We start from the raw sequence: 17,657 nt of genomic DNA on the forward strand, positions 1-17,657 counted from the left end.
GGGGGTTCTGTGTGCGGTGCTGGGCGGGGTGTGTGCGCATAGCACTGTGCATTTGTGGTGGAAGGGTTGTAGGAGGACTTTGGGCATAGTGGATCCAGGGGGCACTGGGCAGGGGAGCTGTGTGGCGCAGCATGGGCCACCCCCCAACAGTAAGGGGCATGCTTGTAGCACAGGGCCAGGCGGGTCAGTGTGTCTCTGGTTCAGGTAGGGGCTATGCACCTGTGTCTGTCCTCCACAGCCCGACCAATGTGTCCTGATATTTCACTCTTGCGATCTGGTCACCCTGACTTGGGCACCTGTGCTATGTTCAGATATTTCAGGGTTCGAACCGTGTGTGTGTGTGTGTGTGTGTGTGTGTGTGTGTGTGTGTGTGTGTGTGTGTGTGTGTGTGTGTGTGTGTGTGTGTGTGTGTGATTGAATAAGCAAAATACCATCATTTTAAAATGATGTATTGTCTTGCTAGCCCTTTTATGTTGCTTTGAGCTGCTGAAAGATTTTTTCAAAGGATATACTGACATCAATATTAATAAATGTCATTTTCCTTGATGGAAAGGACACACACAGCAAAGTCCAAGGGAATGGGAATTTGTTTTTTTACATAACATTTGCAGTTGGAAATGTGATTTTTGATCTTTACGTCTAGTAGTATTTCAAGGTGGTGCTGGGTAGGGACTAACATATGGCCATTTCTGTATGTTGACAAGAAAAGCCCCTTTTCAAATAAACAGCCATTAGCTAAACAATGGGGCTTCTAATCTTATTAATCCTCTGAAAGATTGCAGAGAATGTGTAGTGTGTATAAAGCTGCTGCTGCTGGCCTGTGCCTCTGTTTTATTATAACAACAAAAAGCTGCTGTCCCTGGTTCATCCTCCTGCTAGATGGTGGATAGTAAAGTCTTAGCTATAGAATATGTACAGTGAGGTCAGTGGGTTGCTGGATGGATGGATTCAAGTCTGTTTCACACCTGTGACTGAATTCTAAATGACCTGTACCTTTTTCCAGTCAGCAAATCCCTTTTAGGAATCAAGTAGGTACAGCTAGACATATGTATGGGTGTGTTTAGTGATTTACATGCATATGTCATCTATATTACACTGACCTCTGCAGAAACTGAGAGCTAGGGTGCAGTGTTAACATGATACATACACTGTCAGATTATTATTTGAACGAATAGTGCACTGAATCCACTCTGTGTCTACTGCTTCTTTTATCAGTGTTTTGTTTTGGTGAATACCTGGATCTGGCGATGACTGTTTGGGTCATACTAGTGGAGTAGGAGCGAGGATATGGTGTGCAGTGCAGAGCCCCATCTTACTGGCACATGTGACAGCAAAAATTTGCCCTGCCTTAAAATGTGCCTTTTAGCCATCTTAACTTCTGCCAGTGAAAGCTATGACTGGAAATGCTGAAGGGCATGGAACAGCAGCCTTCAGAAAATACTCTGAATATTAAATGTATGACCATGAGATATGGTACAAACCTCAGAACGTGTCTGCCTTCTTGCTTGACTATGTGGGGCATCAGAGAGCAACATGGTACATCCTCCAGAAAGTGCTCATCCTAAAGTTACCATCCTTGTGCACTGAGAGGCATATTGTGAAGGCTATGCTGCACCCCTCAAATTGCCCCACCCGCCAATTTTCACCCCCTTCCACCAGTTGCTTATTCTAAGAATGAATGTTCTATTGTAACAGAAGTCAGGATCCATGAATATATATATTCAGTCAGCTGTCTTTCACATCAAATCTTTTTCTTTTTTACACATTGATACACTTAACTATAAATTTATTCAAATGTTAAGACTGTGGAAGACATCAACAATTAACAACCCAGAACTCACTCTATGGCAAACTTCAGGAGAAAATACCATAGCTTCACTGCACTTTTAACAACTAATCACAGTAGTGGGAACATTTCATTTTAAACACATGGGAATATTTATTAAGTCATTTTGACTTTCCATGTTACTGACATAACTAGCTTTATTCCTGCCTTCCAATATCCTGGGCACAGGAGGCATGACTAGTGTGCATGGCATTCTAGTGAGCCCCAGCAACAAACTGCTAACCCCTGGGAACTTTGGTAGCTAAAGGTCATTTAGAGCAATCCCAAAACTGCACTGAATTGTGCTGGAATCTGAACTGGCCCCATCACGCTAGGTATGGGACAAAGCAAACATGGTGAAAACTCTGCTGCAGCTGAAATCTGGGCCTGGGGTTTCAAAGTCTATTAATAAGGCCCTACTTGAATTGCGGGATGATTCTCAAATAATGGTAGCTGAGTTGTGGACAAGACATGGAAAATCGTGGAAAACTAATAATGGACCTTTATTAATTGTGGTAATTTGGAAAAGCCAGATAAGACCAATTTTTTAAGGAAATTTTGCTGGAACAATATAAACAGTAAAGTATTATGTTATGCCTGCTAATTTTTTTGATAACCCAGGCATTTTGCCATAAAAATATTGCAATTATTAACATGCGAGGCTGACAGCCTGAGCCCCAGTCACTTGGGGCTGAGAGCCTGAGCCCCAGCTACTATCAGCTCAGATAAATGGGGTTCTATTGAACTAATGGGAGAAAAGTGTTGCAAATATCAAAATGTATGCAAAATTGTGGACTCTGCAAAGTAAGCTAATTAAAATCAAAATTGTAGTGGAAGCCTAATATTGCAGGGTCTGCAATTTCTGCAATATCACAAATTAAGTAGGGCCTTACCTATTAGTATTTTCAAATTCCTTCTGATCTCACCTGACCTGCTTCCATTGATCTGCTCCTCCATACCCATTTGATTTTCCATTTCTTCCACGCTTCCCATCTCACCCAGTCTGTTCCCTGGCATGCATATGCCCCCAGTCCCTTTTTGACCTGCTCTTTTGCATGATTTTGCAGACAGATTAAGACACAGGAATTAAAGGTCCAAGCCTAGACCCTCAGATCCTGGAGTAATGTCATTACATCAGAATATATTTTTATTACAATCAAATAAAAAAGTAAGTTTTTATCCCTGGTTGCAAAGAGAACGTTGAAAGCACGAGTGTGGCAGGGCAGGGGTAAAACCCCCTTTAAAGCCCTGCCAAAATGCTGGCTCCAGTCTGCTCTCTGGCAGGAGGCCAGGATAAAGACACAGGTATTCAGCAGTGGACCAGGCTGCAAGCCCTAATCAGGGCTGGCTCTGAGGAACATGCTGAGCTGAGTGCTGACAGTTGGGCTGAGGCAGGGGAGGGCTATAAAAAACCTGAGCAAACTTCAGAGAGGGGGCTAGACTGGGAGGATACAGGAGGGTAGGATTGTGTCTCCTTACCAAAGGGGGAAGCCTCAAAGGCAGGAGACCCTGGGGATGGTCTGTGGGGTGTTAGCTGTTGGGAGACTGGAGAACTGTACAAATGCTGTAAGTAAGACACTTGGGTGATCCAGCAAAAGAAGGTATGGAGGACTGTTTATTATACGAGTCTAAATGCAGGGTGCAGGCAGAAAACTGGGAGAGCCTGCACACCCCTGTGACAATGAGCCTGAGCATAACTGATGCAGTGATGACTGCCTTAGTCTGCAGACTTGCCAGCCTGAGTCAGTAGATTTGAGTGGTGTGAACTGCCTTCTGCACCTCAGTGCAGTGCTAACTCCAAGACCTCCAAGGGGACAGCAAGAGAGCTCTGCCAGCACCACCCCAAGAGGAGTCTGTGCCTATGTCTACTGTACACACCACAGGTGTAGTGTATCCACATGTTGCAGTGAAAAGCACACTATGTCCCTATTGCAATGTCTACCTACACAGGCAAGTGAAAGGCTCTATCAGAGGGGAGACAGGGGAGAAAGTCTTTAGCTGCCACAGTCTTTCACTGCAGTGAGGAAAGGCTTTGGCAGGGAGAGGCAACAGTGAAAGGCTCTGTCTTCCCCCTGCTGGAGCTCTTCCCTACTGCCAGTCTTTTCCTGCAAGGGGGAAAGCTCCAGCAGTGAGCTTTGTAAGATATCTACTTAATTACATACCCACACCCTTCAGGTGAGTGTACTCCACTCACAGATGCTGTGCCTCATCATCTACACTACTGGGGGACTGTGTGTGTATGTAGATTACCTGCTGCCAGAAGAAGACTGGAGCGTAGATGCAGCATGTGTGGCAGGGGGAGAAGAGTGAAGCAGACCCAGTCTCCCCAAATAGATACCCCTGCTGCTAGACTAAGCACTGTGAAGCCCTTTGTTGCCACCCTTGTTTGTCCAGGAGGCAGAGGGGATCCTACAGTGCCACTCCCAGTGAAAATAAGGGTATTTCTGTCTCTCAGGGAGGGGACAGGGTTGGGGAAATGCAGCCACAGGCACCCCATGTTGGGGGTCCTAGGGCCACAGATTGCCTTAATCTAGCCCTGCTATGACTCATCTACTCAGCTCCTCCCATGCAGTTTGCCCTAGCCTGATCTATTTTTTTGTATGTGTAACCTTGTCGGGAATGTGTAGTGCAGGTTCTCACTCTGTGTAAATCTACAGATGACATGAAATGTTACAGTCCCACACTATGTGTTTTGGCTCTTTAGGTCAAGATGTAGCAGTTTATGCTTTGAGCTCTAAAGGTTGCAGTTCAATTCCTACTCTGTCCTTCCCCACTCCCTGTAGGGTAGTTGGTCACAGCTGCATCCCAGCACTGGTCCTGTTCTCCTGCACTCACTGTCCAGCAAACCACCTCACTATGTTCTCCTGCATATGCCCATCTGATCCCTGACTGGTATCCCAAAATATTTGCTGTCTTTCCTCAATCCCCAGCTTCTGGAGTCATCTGAATATGCAAGACTCTCAGCTTTTAAGTAAATGTGGCCTTTACGTCTGTGGCTAAAAGCCTGAAAAAGTGGTCCCCATACAACGCAAAGGGTCAAAACCCAGAAAGCAAAGAAGGCAAAATGCAGTATTAAAAACCTCATGATTGGCAGGGGCTGAGTCCTTACTGAATCTTGAAGAGGGTAATCCTGGGTGTGCCCCTTTGGCCCTCTGAGCATCACCCCTGCCAACCTGCTCCTCTCCTCACTCCCCGTACCCCACTCGCCCAGCCGTGGGGCTTCGGAGGAAGGACAATGAATCTCAGGGCAAAGGGCTGGGCAAGGGCAGCCGCTTTGGGCATGTGCGAGGGCCGCGCACACGCTGCCTGACCCCCCCCGCAGGACTGGGGGGGTGCAGAGCGCGCCGGCCCCCAGCATCGATCTCCCACCCACTCTCCCTCCCTCGGTTTAACGGGCTGCACCGGGCCAGCGCTCAGCGCCCCGCAGCTTCCCGCCCACTACCCCCTCGGACTGCGGACCCGCTGCAGCCGGGCGCCTTCCCAGCCCACCCCCCCCGCCGCGCAGCCTGGGAGTGACATCACCCTTGTCCAATCAGTGTCCGCCGCTCCCCCTACCCCAATCGGCCCAGCTGGTCGCGAGCCCCCAGTGCGGGCTGGGAAAGGCCGGGCCCGTGTCCCGCAGGCTGGCTGGGCGCGCAGAGCAGAGCAGAGCAGGGTGCGGTACTCCCAGGTGTTTGCAGCGGAAGTGGGGGCTGCACTAGGTGACAGCTCCGCTGTGCAGTAGCAGCAGCATTGCACAGGTAGGACACAGCCTGCTATTTATTTATTGTCTTCTGCGCGCGGGGGAATATTTGCTGCTTACTAAAAAAAAAATTGCAAATGGTGTAAAATAATAGCAATAAAAAGATCCTGTTGCATTTTGTTAGGGGAGCAAGCACGCTGGGGCGGCAGGGACAGAAGGCGTGAAGTGTGACTCGGCAAGGGGAGGGTTCAAGGTAGGTAGATGGGGAAATGTTTTGGGAAGAGGCAGAGCTTTGCCTGATGCAACACATTCAACAGAGGAAGGATGGGGGTGGTGACAAGTCAACTTTCCCCTTGGATTCAGCAGCCGCGCTACTGTGGCAGCTGCAGCAGTAGCACTAATCTGTGACTGGCATGATGATAATGTGCAACCTTGCTGGAGGATTAGGAGCCACCTGTATATCCAGGATATCACAGGAATATGTGCATATTTGAGACCAATCACCCCCCCCCCCACACCCCTTCCTTCCCTATGTCTCTTCAGGTAGAAGAAGCTTTCCTCCTCCCCAATCTTGCAGTCCAGCCATTTCTTCTCCTTAAACAGGAAGCATAGAGTATATTGTTCTGTTGCCTGAACACTGAAACTGAATCATAATTTCCCATATGGGTTCGGAGAAGTGACTGCAAGTTGGTGGCATTTTCTGTTCATGAGTGTCTGGAATTGCAGTAGAGACAGATGAGGAGAAGGGAGACTGTTCGTAGTCACTATTTCAGGCTGGTATTGGCTATGGATGGCCCAAGCAAGGCGGACAGGAGATGACATACATGTACTAAGGGCATTGGCCAGAATATGGCAATCAGATCAATTTTCACAACATGTGGAAATGCCAGCTTGAATTCTTGAATTACCATGCCCACGTTACAAAATGCCTTCCCTGCACTAATAATAGTGGGTACAGGGTGGTCTCAGAACACCAGACTCCTACTGCAGGAAGTAGGATGTGCACCCTTTGTAAAATGCAGCTTTTTTTTTTTTCTGTCACAATCCCTGCCAATAATGATAGTAAAAAAAAAAAATTCAAAAGCATTATACATTCTTCATCCTCAGTATGCATTGGCATGGATTGGACAAAAAGATTCAATACAGAAGATCTATTTCTGTCATTGATTTCTAGGAATATTTTTGTCATATGAAGGAATGTTTGGAAGCTTGTGAAACGTGTCTACATTTATAACTCGCTCCCATTTTCACACTACTGTTGCTGCTGTGCAGGCATCTTTTGGAGCCAGTCTGCATACACAAAGGAAGGTAGCACCATGTCTTATTTATTTATTTGAGAAAAAACTGTTTGCATGTATTTATGGTAATTGGGTTGCAAGACCTTTTTCTTACCTCTTATTACAGTTACAATCACATTACTTCACTGTTTTTATTTTTAAATATTAGTTACTTTGACACTTTGTGTAAACAGTAGTGATTCACGTTGACTGTAGTAACACCTGCTGATGAAAGTAGAAAGAGCTTTTGCAGACTTTGTCACTGCTGAGCTCAGCTAAAAGTCACTTCAAGAGGATGAGCACTTAAGTGCTTCTGATCACTGAGTTGCAGAAGGAAAATGACCGTCTTTTTATGGAATTTAGCTTCCTGAGTGGAGTGCTATTTAATTATGTGTGAAAGCAAGAACTTCTGCCTTTGGCATGTATTAGAGATTATCTATGTAACTAATAAATACAGTCCATTTAGTAATTAAAATGAACTATTCATAGACTCTAGGACTGGAAGGGACCTCAAGAGGTCATCGAGTCCAGTCCCCTGCTCTCATGGCAGGACCAAATACTGTCTAGACCATTCCTGATAGACATTTATCTAACCTACTCTTAAATATCTCCAGAGATGGAGATTCAGCGATGTGAAAGCGATCAGATTGGTTTGACATGATTTGTTCTTTACAAATCCATGCTGGCTAATTCCTATCCCCTACCACCTTCCAAAGTGTTTGCTGATGGTTTTCTTTAATTATTGCTCCATTATCTTCCCTGGCACAGAAGTTAAACTCACTGGTCGTAGTTTCCTGGGTTGTTTTTTATTCCCCCTTTTATAGATGGGCACTAATATTTGCCCTTTTCCAGTCTTCTGGAATCTCTCCCGTCTCCCATGAACTTCCAAAGATAAAGAGCTAGAGGCTCAGATACCTCCTCTATTACACTCTTGAGTATTCTGGAATGCATCTCATCAAGGTCCTGGTGACTTGCAGGCATATAAACTTTTCTTAAGTGATTTTTAACTTGCTCTTTTTTTTATTTAATCTTCTAAACCTAACCCCCTTCCCATAAGATTCATATTTAGACATCCTTCAGACTTCTCAAGTGAAGACCGAAACAAACAAGTCATAAGCATCTTCTGCCATTCCAGTTCCTGTACTGGTTTCTCCCTCCCTCACTGAGCAATGGGCCTACCTGTCCCTGTCCTTCTCTTGGCTCTAATGTATTGATAAAAAGTCTTCTTGTTTCCTTATTCCCATAGGTAGTTTGCAGCTCATTTTTGTGCCCTTTGCCTGTTCTAATCTTGCCCTGCATCCTGTGTTATTGTGCCTATTTTCCATCATGCCTTGTAATCTGACTAGTTCCCCTTTTTTTATATGACTTCCTTTTTATTTTGTAGGTATGCAAGATCATGTGGTTAAGCCAAGGTGGTCTTTTTTCCACATTTTCTTCTTTCCTACCCATTGGAATAGCTTGCTTTTGGGCCCTAACAGTGTCCTTTGAACAACTGCCCACTTCTCGCCTCAGTTGTTTTTCCCCTCAGTTTTGATTCCCATGAGACCTTACCTATCACCTCTCTGGCTTACCAAAATCGCGCCTTCCTGAAAACTCCGGCGTGGTGGGTTTCTAGGTGGTTTGCGGTGTAGCGTCTTCGTGTCTTACCGGCTTCGCCTGCGTTAGAATTGCAAGGAGATCGCGTCTGATGAGTCGGGTGATCTACTGTCGGTTCGCTGGCAACGGGGCTGGCCTTGAGGTTGTTGATGTGTCAACCGAGTTCTGTGCGCAAATTGTGGTAAAATCAAAATGCGGGCGTGTAGGAGCAGAGCGCTTCGCGCGGCCGTCAGCTAGGCTTTGGGCGAGGAAGCTTTCTGGATGATGAGAAGTTGGCTGCAATGGAGTCCAGGGAACTCTGAGTGTGAAGTAGTGCGATCAGCGCAGGTCGGTGTTATTTGGCCCGAGACCGAGAGTGACTGTGTGGAAGCGCGCGCCATGGCTACGCCACACGAGGCGGCAAGTTCGGGCTTTGGAGATCTGTTGTAGTTGTTTAAAAAAAGCCTTCACTCCGGCATCTCTCTTCCACCTGGTTAGGTGCCGAGTAGATCTCCTAGCTACGACATCCACCCCTTGTTTTTTTACGTCGCGTTTTATCCTAACGCCCCGCAGATCCTCACACTTCCATTCGTCCTATGTCCCTCTCGCACTCAGTCAAGTGTGGCACCTTTTTAATAATATAAGGCAACACCTCCCTTTTTCCCTGTCCTACCTTCTGGAGCAAACTTACATCCCAGTAACATTCCAATCATGTGTATTATCCCTACCACGGTTCAGTGATGCCCAACAATGTCATAGTTGTATTTATTTATTAGCCTTCCAGTTCTTCTGCTTATTACCATGACTTCTTCGCAATTGTTATATAGCATCTACGATACTGGTTGGATCTTGCTCCCAGTTTTGCCCTGACCCTCCTTTCTCTCTGCATTAGAGCCCCACGCTCGCTCTTGTTTCGACCTCATCTCCAGGTTTTCATGTTCCCCACTTACTTGTGGGCTTTGCTCACCTGTCACCGTCGACACCTAGTTTAAAAGCCCTCCTGCACTAGTTAGCCAGTCTGTGTGCAAATACAGTCTTTCCCCTCCTCGAAAGGTGAAACGCCATCTCTGCCTTAAGTTTCCTTAAATAGCATCCTGTGGTCGAGGAAGGCAAGCCCTCCTGGCGACACCATCTTTGCAGCAGGCATTCACCTCCATGATGCATCTGTCCTCTGCCGGGCCCCTAACCTTTTGACAGGAAGATCGAGAGAATACCACTGTGCTCCAAACTCCTTCACCCATGCTCCCGCGCCCCTGTAGTCACTCTGATCCGTCAGCGTCACACCTCGCAGTATCATTGTGCCACATGGATGAGTAGCATGGGGTAGTAGTCAGAGACGGATATCTCGACAATGCCTCTGTAACATTTAGGATATGGGCCCCAGCAGGCTAGATACCTCCAAGATGAAATGTAGGAAGACAGATGGCGCCTCTGTCCCCCTCAGCAGAGAGTCTCCGACCACCACTACCCTCACGTTTCCTATTTCAGTGGTGGCAGCAATCAGTGCTTAGGGGTACGAGGCTTTCTGCCTCCTTTACTGTAAGGGGTGATTCCTTCTCTCCTGTATCAAGACGAGGCATAAATGGTTTACCATTACCAGGGCTGGAGGTTTGCCAGCAGGGGTGGAGTACTGCCCGCTGTCAGAAGTAACCACCTGCCAGTGTCCACCCCTGAGCCATCCTCTCTCCAGTATGGTGTGTCAGCAGTCCTGTGAAACTGGGACAGCTGCCTCCATGGAACTGTCCAGGAATTGTTTGTGGATACGGATGCTCCTCACTAACAACCCCTCCTGTAGCTTCTCCACCTCTGCCTGCGAGATCTACAGTAGGCACTTTCACATGGATTGCCCCCCACAGCCTGGAATATCAGTAAGTGGAAATGCAAGTTAAGTCTTTGCAAAACGCCAAGAATCTGGGTAGAAGCAATCCGTGGCTCTGGTACTCTGTCCTGGCTACAGGCGCGGTGGAGGGAGACAGAAGCAGTGCTGGGCACAGGTGTTGCCGTCCTCCTACCATCGTAAGCTTGCCTCTATCGGATCCCTCTCAAAACTCCCCTGTCTGCTCTGCTTTAAGAAAAGATTTTTGGATTAGTTTGATTTATAGTTTTCAAGGGACTAACGGGTCACGGATAGACCGACAAGGGACCCTGCTCCTTCCAACTCCTCTCCTTCCTTCTCCCCTTCCACTTCCCTGTGACTTGCGAAACTCCCTGTTAGCAGCCCCTGTTCACACAGCTCCCTGGTCGCTTGTGTGCGGCTTTATAAAGCCCTGGCCTGAGTGAATGCCCCACCCACTGGTTAAGGCTCAGCCAATTACCAGAGGCTTCTGGCTTTCAAACCTTCCTTTGTAGCTCAGCCTCCAACTGCCAGCTACAGCACTCGGTCCTTCAAACAACCACACAAACAAACAGACAGACAGACAAACACAAGCTCAGCACACAACAAGTAACCCCCAAACACAAACACACACACACACACTCACTTACCCCACAGATGCTCTATTTGCTCCTCCTTCACCTGGAGAGCTCCCTTGCAAAACTCCCTGTTAGCAGCCTCTGTTCGCACCTTGACCCTTAAGCTAAGGCAGTGATAAGCAGACTTAGTGGTTCAGGAGCCAAATCAGCAATCAACATTACCCAAAAGAGCCAGAGTAATGTGAATTCACTGTTTCATTTACTATAGTTCTAGTCATATGTAAGCCATATGACGGGAAATATTTAATTTTATTATATAATTCTCACAGCAAATAAATTAATAACTTAGTGGAAGTTCATAACTGGTTAATAACATAGAAAAATCATCCTGATTGGTTAATAACTTAGGTTGGTTAATAATTAAATCACAGTGTTTTAATATCATGTGCAGCAAAAAGCTGCAGAAGACACGTTAAAGAGCCAGTTACAGCTCACAAGCCACACTCAGTGATACTCAGAGCTAAAAAAATAGTTTTAAATTGAATTCCAGTTTGTGATTATAAGCCATTATGTTACTATGTATGACACAGAAATTTTTTTTTTCTAAAGAAGGCTATATATTTCTGTGCAGTGCTATCTGAAACAAGAAGATGTTAACTAACATCCGTTATTTAAGAGGAGTATTAGCAAATCACTTTTTAAAAACATAGGTAATTTCTGCCTCAGTATAGTAATTATTAAACAGCAGGAGGCGGTCTTTCGTAACAAGGTTGGACTTGAGAACTTTTAAAAATCTTAAAGTATTGCCCTTGCATCACTAGTTTTTTTTTTTTTAATATATATATGTTTTGCACCATAAAAATCCCTGTAAATTGATGTTTCAGTATGATCGTAAGTATCCATCCTTAATCTGGCAAAACTCCCACTGACTTCAGTTAAAATTTCCCCTTGTTTCCAGGACCTGGTCAATAGTGCTCTTTCTCTGAAATTGTTTCCACTAGCAACAATTACTTTGAGAGATTAACAAACAAAAACTATGGCAATTAATGACAGTTCAGGACATACCTCATCCACCTCAAACTCAAAAGCTTGGAAATAGGAAGAAGTTAAGGGGGAAGCCCCCTGGTTTCCTTTCCACCTTCGTATTGCCTACAATGCTGTTGCCTATACAAGCTTAATTTGCCCCGTTGTGTGTGTGCATTATGATATAGTCTTTAATGACATGATCACAAGACCCTGCCTTATTTAGTGCACAGAATGGAAGATGCTCACTTAGGGTCAACGTTGCAATTAAAAACCTGCAGCTGACTGGTGTCAGCTGACTTGGGCTTGCGCTTACAGACCTGTTTAATTGTGATGTAGATGTTTAGGGATGGGCTGGAGCCTGGGCTCTAGGATTCTATGAGGTGGGATGGTCCCAGAGCTTGAGCTGCAGCTTGAAACCAAATGTCTACACCAGAGTTTAACAGTGTCATAAGCATAAATCCCAATTCTGAACCTTAGCGTCCAAAATGTGGGTGCCTAGCATAAATTCCTCTAAGGTTAATTACCAGCTTAGATCTGATAGCGCTGCCATCAGCCAGATTTCCTGTCTCTGGCGCCCTCTGGTCTCCCCAAAGCTTCCCTGGGGGATCCCAAGACTCAGATGCCCTGAGTCTTACAACAAAGGGAAATAACCCCCTCCCCTTGTCTCCTCTTTATTTCCTCCCCGGCTTCCCGCCCTGGGTACGCTAGGAGATACCGTTTCAAGTCCTTGAAATGCAAACAGAGAGATCAAGTTTTTTTACTCTCAGTCAGAGTTCTTGCAAAGGTAAGCTTTGCAACTCTGACACAAAGAGATTTTCCCTTCCCCCCTGTTTCCTTCCTCCCCACCAATTCCCTGGTGAGTTCTAACTAGGAAAAAATCCAACAGGTCTTAAAAAGAAAACTTTTATATAAAAAGAAAGAAAAAAGACATAAACAATGGTCTCTGTATCAAGGCTGACAATATACAGGGTCAATTGCTTAAAAGAAAAATGAATAAACAGCCTTATTCAAAAAGATATACAATTTAAAACATTCCAGCAAACTACACACATGTAAATACAAAAACAATATAAAAACCTATTGTCTTCTACCTTTTGTACTTACACTTGGAAACAGAAGATTAGAAAAGCTTGAAGAGAGACAGTTCACTCTCAAAGCCGAGAGCAACAGAACAGAGAGACAGACAAAAGACACACACCCCAAAATTCCCTCCCTGAGCTTTGAAAAATCTGGTTTCCTGATTGGTCTTCTGGTCAGGTGTTTGGTTCCCTTTGTTAACCCTTTATAGGTAAAAGAAACATTAACCCTTAGCTATTTGTTTATGTCAAACAGCCCCTTAGCCTGAGTCCTGCAAGCCCAAGTCAGTTGGCATGGGCCAGCTGTGGGTGTCTAATAGCAGTATAGACGTATGCATAAGGTGCTGCTTTTCAACATTTTATTTTCTCATCATTGCTTGTTACTAATACTATTCAAACTCTGTCCTGAAGACAGAATTCATCACTATAGTATCTCAGTGCTTCACAAATATTAACAAATGTATTTGTACAACACCCCTATGAAATTGCTGAGCATAGAAAGATTAAGGACAAAGGTATCCATTAATTTTGGGTGCCTAATCTGAGACACCTAGGACCTGATTTTTCAGAATGCATAGCATTATATAGCACTTCATTTGTTCGAAGTTCAACCGCCTCACTGAGTGCTCAGCACTCTGCAAATCTGACTCCAGGTTCTCATGTTGCTCTCCCAGAAATATGAGGAACACTCAATTACTGACCATGTGTGAAAGGTTTGGTTTGTGTGACTTACCTAGCATCACACAGGAGCTCTGTTAGAGGCGGGAACAGAATCTAGTTCCAAAGAGCAGCATTCAATTGCCTTAGTTTTGAGGCCATCCTTTCTGTTAAAACTATTGTTTGACTCATTCACTACCAATCTTCCCTGACTTATTCACCCTATACCTTCCAACTTCTGCAACAAATGAAGCAGGGGGTGGTACAGACAACATCTCTTTTGCTGCACAGCAGTGCTCCATCCTAAGAGCGGGTCTGTGCTGCTCACTGAATGAGGCAGATGCCTGTGGAAAACATCGTATGTGATCATGTAATTTAAGATTATATCATAATGCATATATACAAGGGAAAGTTGCCCAGGCAGCCTTCTTTTTGGTATTTCCTAATTTTTGTGTACTTGACTTTGCAACGTTAATAACATTCTTTCAGCATATTTTTTGTGTGTGATTTCTGAGGTTTTTAAAAATAAAACTGGAAAAATGGATATCTGGTATGTGGAATCATGTTGACACCTATATGGGTCATCAGCAGGGTAGGAACCTTAAGTCCACTGCACAGACTTCTGCCACTTCTGCTAAGAGTTACTCCATTAGCTCTAGTAAGTTGTCATCCTGTGTGGACCAGCACCAGAAGGAGATGGGGGACACACTTTGCCAGTGGGTTTCCCAGATATTTGCTGACAGCAGAAGAATGGTGAGACTCGAGAATCTTGGGTTCCATTCTAGGCTCTAGCGGGAAGAGTTCTCTAGTGGGCACATACTTTTCTGCCATTCTCTTCAAGCATTACCCCTTTTGCTCAGTCCTATTCCTCCTGTTCCTATCTCACTTCTGTCTCTCCCCACCTCGAATCCTCACTGCAGTCCCATTCTTCCCATTTCACACATGCTCCCTGTACAAGTCATTTTGCCCAGTCATTCCCAGTTCTCGCTCCACACCCCAACTCCTCATCAGACTTGTCTGCTTCTCCTCACTGATTATCAGTCCTAATCTATTTGACAAGTCTGCCCCCTGGTTCTTCAGCTGATCCGTCTCCCCTGCTCCTGAGTTCCTCTCCCCTGATCCTAGTCCCAGTGTCCTTGCCCAATCTGTCCCAGTTTCTACATCTGGTTTCTTAGGTATATAGCCAATCCCACATTCCCTCCCTACCTCTAAATCCTAGTCTGTCTGTCCTCCGCAACCCTCAGCAGTCATCTGAGCTTCTGCCTCCCTATCCCCAGACTCTTGTCCTCACCTATTTCCTCTCATTACCCACAGGGCTGACACTTGTCCTATTTGCTTTTGAATCAGGTAACTTCCTCTTCCACACTGCCTGAGCCCAGCAGCAGAGTCACTGAGTGCACAGAAGATCCAGACTCCCAGCTGTTAGTTCAGATGTCTGGGTCCAGGCCTGAAACAGCCTGGAGCTGCAGTTGCAGAGAAGTCCTGCTCAGTCCCAGGCTGGAGCATGCAGACCAGGTCCTGCAGACCTGGGTTTAGTGTAGACATACCTGAAGTATTTAGATTTCTTCCAAAAGTGGTGTGAAGAAAGGCGAGACAGTGATTGGCAGAGGCCCTGGGCATTTTTTGCCTTCCTCTGCAGCGTGGGGCATGGGTCACTTGCTGGAGGATTCTCTGCACCCTGAAGTCTTTAAACCACAAGCTGAGGACTTCAGTAGCTCAGACATAGGTCAGAGGTTTGTTACAGGAGTGGGTGGGTGAGATTCTGGCCTTCGTTGTGCAGGAGGTCCGACTAGAAGACCATAATGGTCCCTTTTGACCTTAAAGCCTATGAACTATGAACAGTGAAAAATTACCTTCAGGGTGATTTTTGAATACTTATGTTTTTTTTAGGAATCTTTTTTTCATCAAACCAGCATGACAAAATAAAACACTGTTCATAGTTTACATTCTGTTTTTTTTTTTTGGCCATTTCAATGACATTCTTTTAACAACCCCTCCTGTTAAGTTAAAATCTCAACCATGGTAGAACTACCACTCACTATGCTATCTTGTCATGGCAAGCAGGCACTTCTTATATGACGCAGTATAGTTTTCAATAAGCGTTGTTGTAATATGCAGCTCTGTTTACAGATTTATCTGCTTCTCTGAGAGAAAAATATTTATTCTAGTATCTGATTTGGAAAAAATAAGAAAATAGTAATCTTGGGCTGTGCGATAAAGTGAGTTACCTATAGCTGTTCACACCAGAAAGTATGTATAAGTATTTCAGTATCTGCATAATCTCCAAATGGACTCAGCAGGGCTATAGGATTTCAGTTTTAAAAATGAGAAGTACAGAGCTTGATATATATGCAAGGTTGTATTGTTTTTAAATGGTGGTTTTTCTTTTAAGTTTAACATTTATCCTGCCAGATTGTCTGTTGTTCCTTCCTAATGGAGTATGATGATCTGATCGTTAAGGCACAGAACTGGGAGTCAGGAGACCCAGCTGTATCACAGACTTCATGTCTGAACTTTAACTGTTCATTTAGACCCCAATTCAACAAGTTAAACACGCACCTAACTTTAAGCAAATAGTAGTTACATTCACTTAAAGTGTGTGACTTGAAGTCAGTGGCACTACTCATTGCTTAAGGTGAGTCATGTGTGTAATAATACTCTAATGCAGTGAGGTCATTTCTCTGTGCTTTAGTTGTCTTCACCTATACAATGGGGATAATACACATCAACAATAATTTGATTTTGTTTGTATAGAGAAATGGAAGGCATTATATAAGGGCAAATCATCAATATCTATTTTGAACAGCAGCACCTGAATTAGAGTATGTAGGCTATGCTGATGTGAACATTTTAATTTTTAATTTGCTGAGTGAAATATTTCTTATGACAAACTGAATCCTCATTATGCTTCTCATCAGGATTTTTATTTAACACATTACTAGTTATTGGCTGCACTCATTATGTTAGTCTTTATGTTATAGTGTCTACTTTATGGGAGTATTGTGTATTAAAAAGGCAGTGGGTTGGTCAATGTGTGTTCAGATGTCAGGCTACATTTACAGAATATCAGATAGATTTAATGACATACCAGAATATAATCTCTTCAATTCTTTTTTTTAAAGCAAGGATTAAATTAATTTTTATTCTTGGAACTGTGGTTTACTATTATGTAACTTATATTTTTCAAACAAAAATGTATCAATTTATTCTTGTCAAACTGCATGTAAATATTTAAAACAAAACATACACTGATATTAATAAATGTAACAGATTTGTAGTGTTTGCCTGATATATCCTTCGCCGTTAGCATGTGCTGATTCTACTGGCTGACTGAAGCAGGTGACTCATTACTTATTAAAGGGATGTAGACGTGGCTTTCTGAGAAGAGAGGATCTAGAAATGTGACTTTGAGCTGTCCTGAGCTAGGAACTCTAGTAAAAGCCAACCCTAGGTAAGAAGGTTTAATGTAAAGTACATGTTGTTAAGCTTATTAAGCTTAATGGGGTTTCATTTTGTAGTTTTCTTAATATATGAATTGAGTTTGAGAGCTTATTGATACTCTCTCTTCCTTAGTGCAGTAGATTGGGGGTTCGGGACTGGATGCACTTACCTCTTCTTAATGCTGGCATGATTTAACAAATAACATTGTAATATTTTTCAAAGCACTGTTTTTGCTCTGAGTGTAAGTAATACAAAACTGAATATCGGATAATAGCATTGAGACATGGCGTTCTTGGAGCTTTTCATCTTCAAGTATAATTGCATGGTGAGAGAAATAGAAGAATGTGTACCAAGGAATGCTACTACATAGCTGCTGAACAGGCAGGCACCAAAAACTTTGGTGTCCTGATAAGATTGCCAGTGATGGACATAAACTGAATACAGCCAGAGCACCATAAGGACTTTGTAAAAAATTGATCTGCAAGGAGGCCACAACTCTTTGGGATTTGCAGTGATGATGAGAAATATAAGAGCGGTGATAAGAGAGAATAAAATAGAAACAGCCTTACATTCGAAACAATTCTTTAGAAGGAGAGTTTCTAGTAGGCATCCAGAATTCCATATACTATACGTTTTTTTGTAACTTAGGGTATGTCTATACTATGGGATTATTCCGATTTTACATA

General features: G+C 44.2%; 1 protein-coding gene across 4 annotated transcripts in view; it reads left to right on the forward strand.

Moving 5' to 3' along the window:
• Positions 1-5,395: 5,395 nt before the first annotated feature.
• Positions 5,396-17,657, forward strand: part of CNTN1 (contactin 1) — a 507,922-nt gene continuing 495,660 nt past the window's right edge. For 3 of the 4 annotated variants that reach the window (XM_075065747.1, XM_075065743.1, XM_075065756.1), the window contains exon 1: positions 5,397-5,565. The gene's annotated coding sequence lies outside the window, so the exon portion shown is untranslated. Of the gene's footprint in view, positions 5,566-17,657 lie in introns of all 4 variants that reach the window. The other variant, XM_075065761.1, reaches the window with a different exon arrangement.

This window comes from Chelonoidis abingdonii, chromosome 1, assembly GCF_003597395.2.
Source record: "Chelonoidis abingdonii isolate Lonesome George chromosome 1, CheloAbing_2.0, whole genome shotgun sequence".
NCBI classification, from domain to species: domain Eukaryota; kingdom Metazoa; phylum Chordata; order Testudines; family Testudinidae; genus Chelonoidis; species Chelonoidis abingdonii.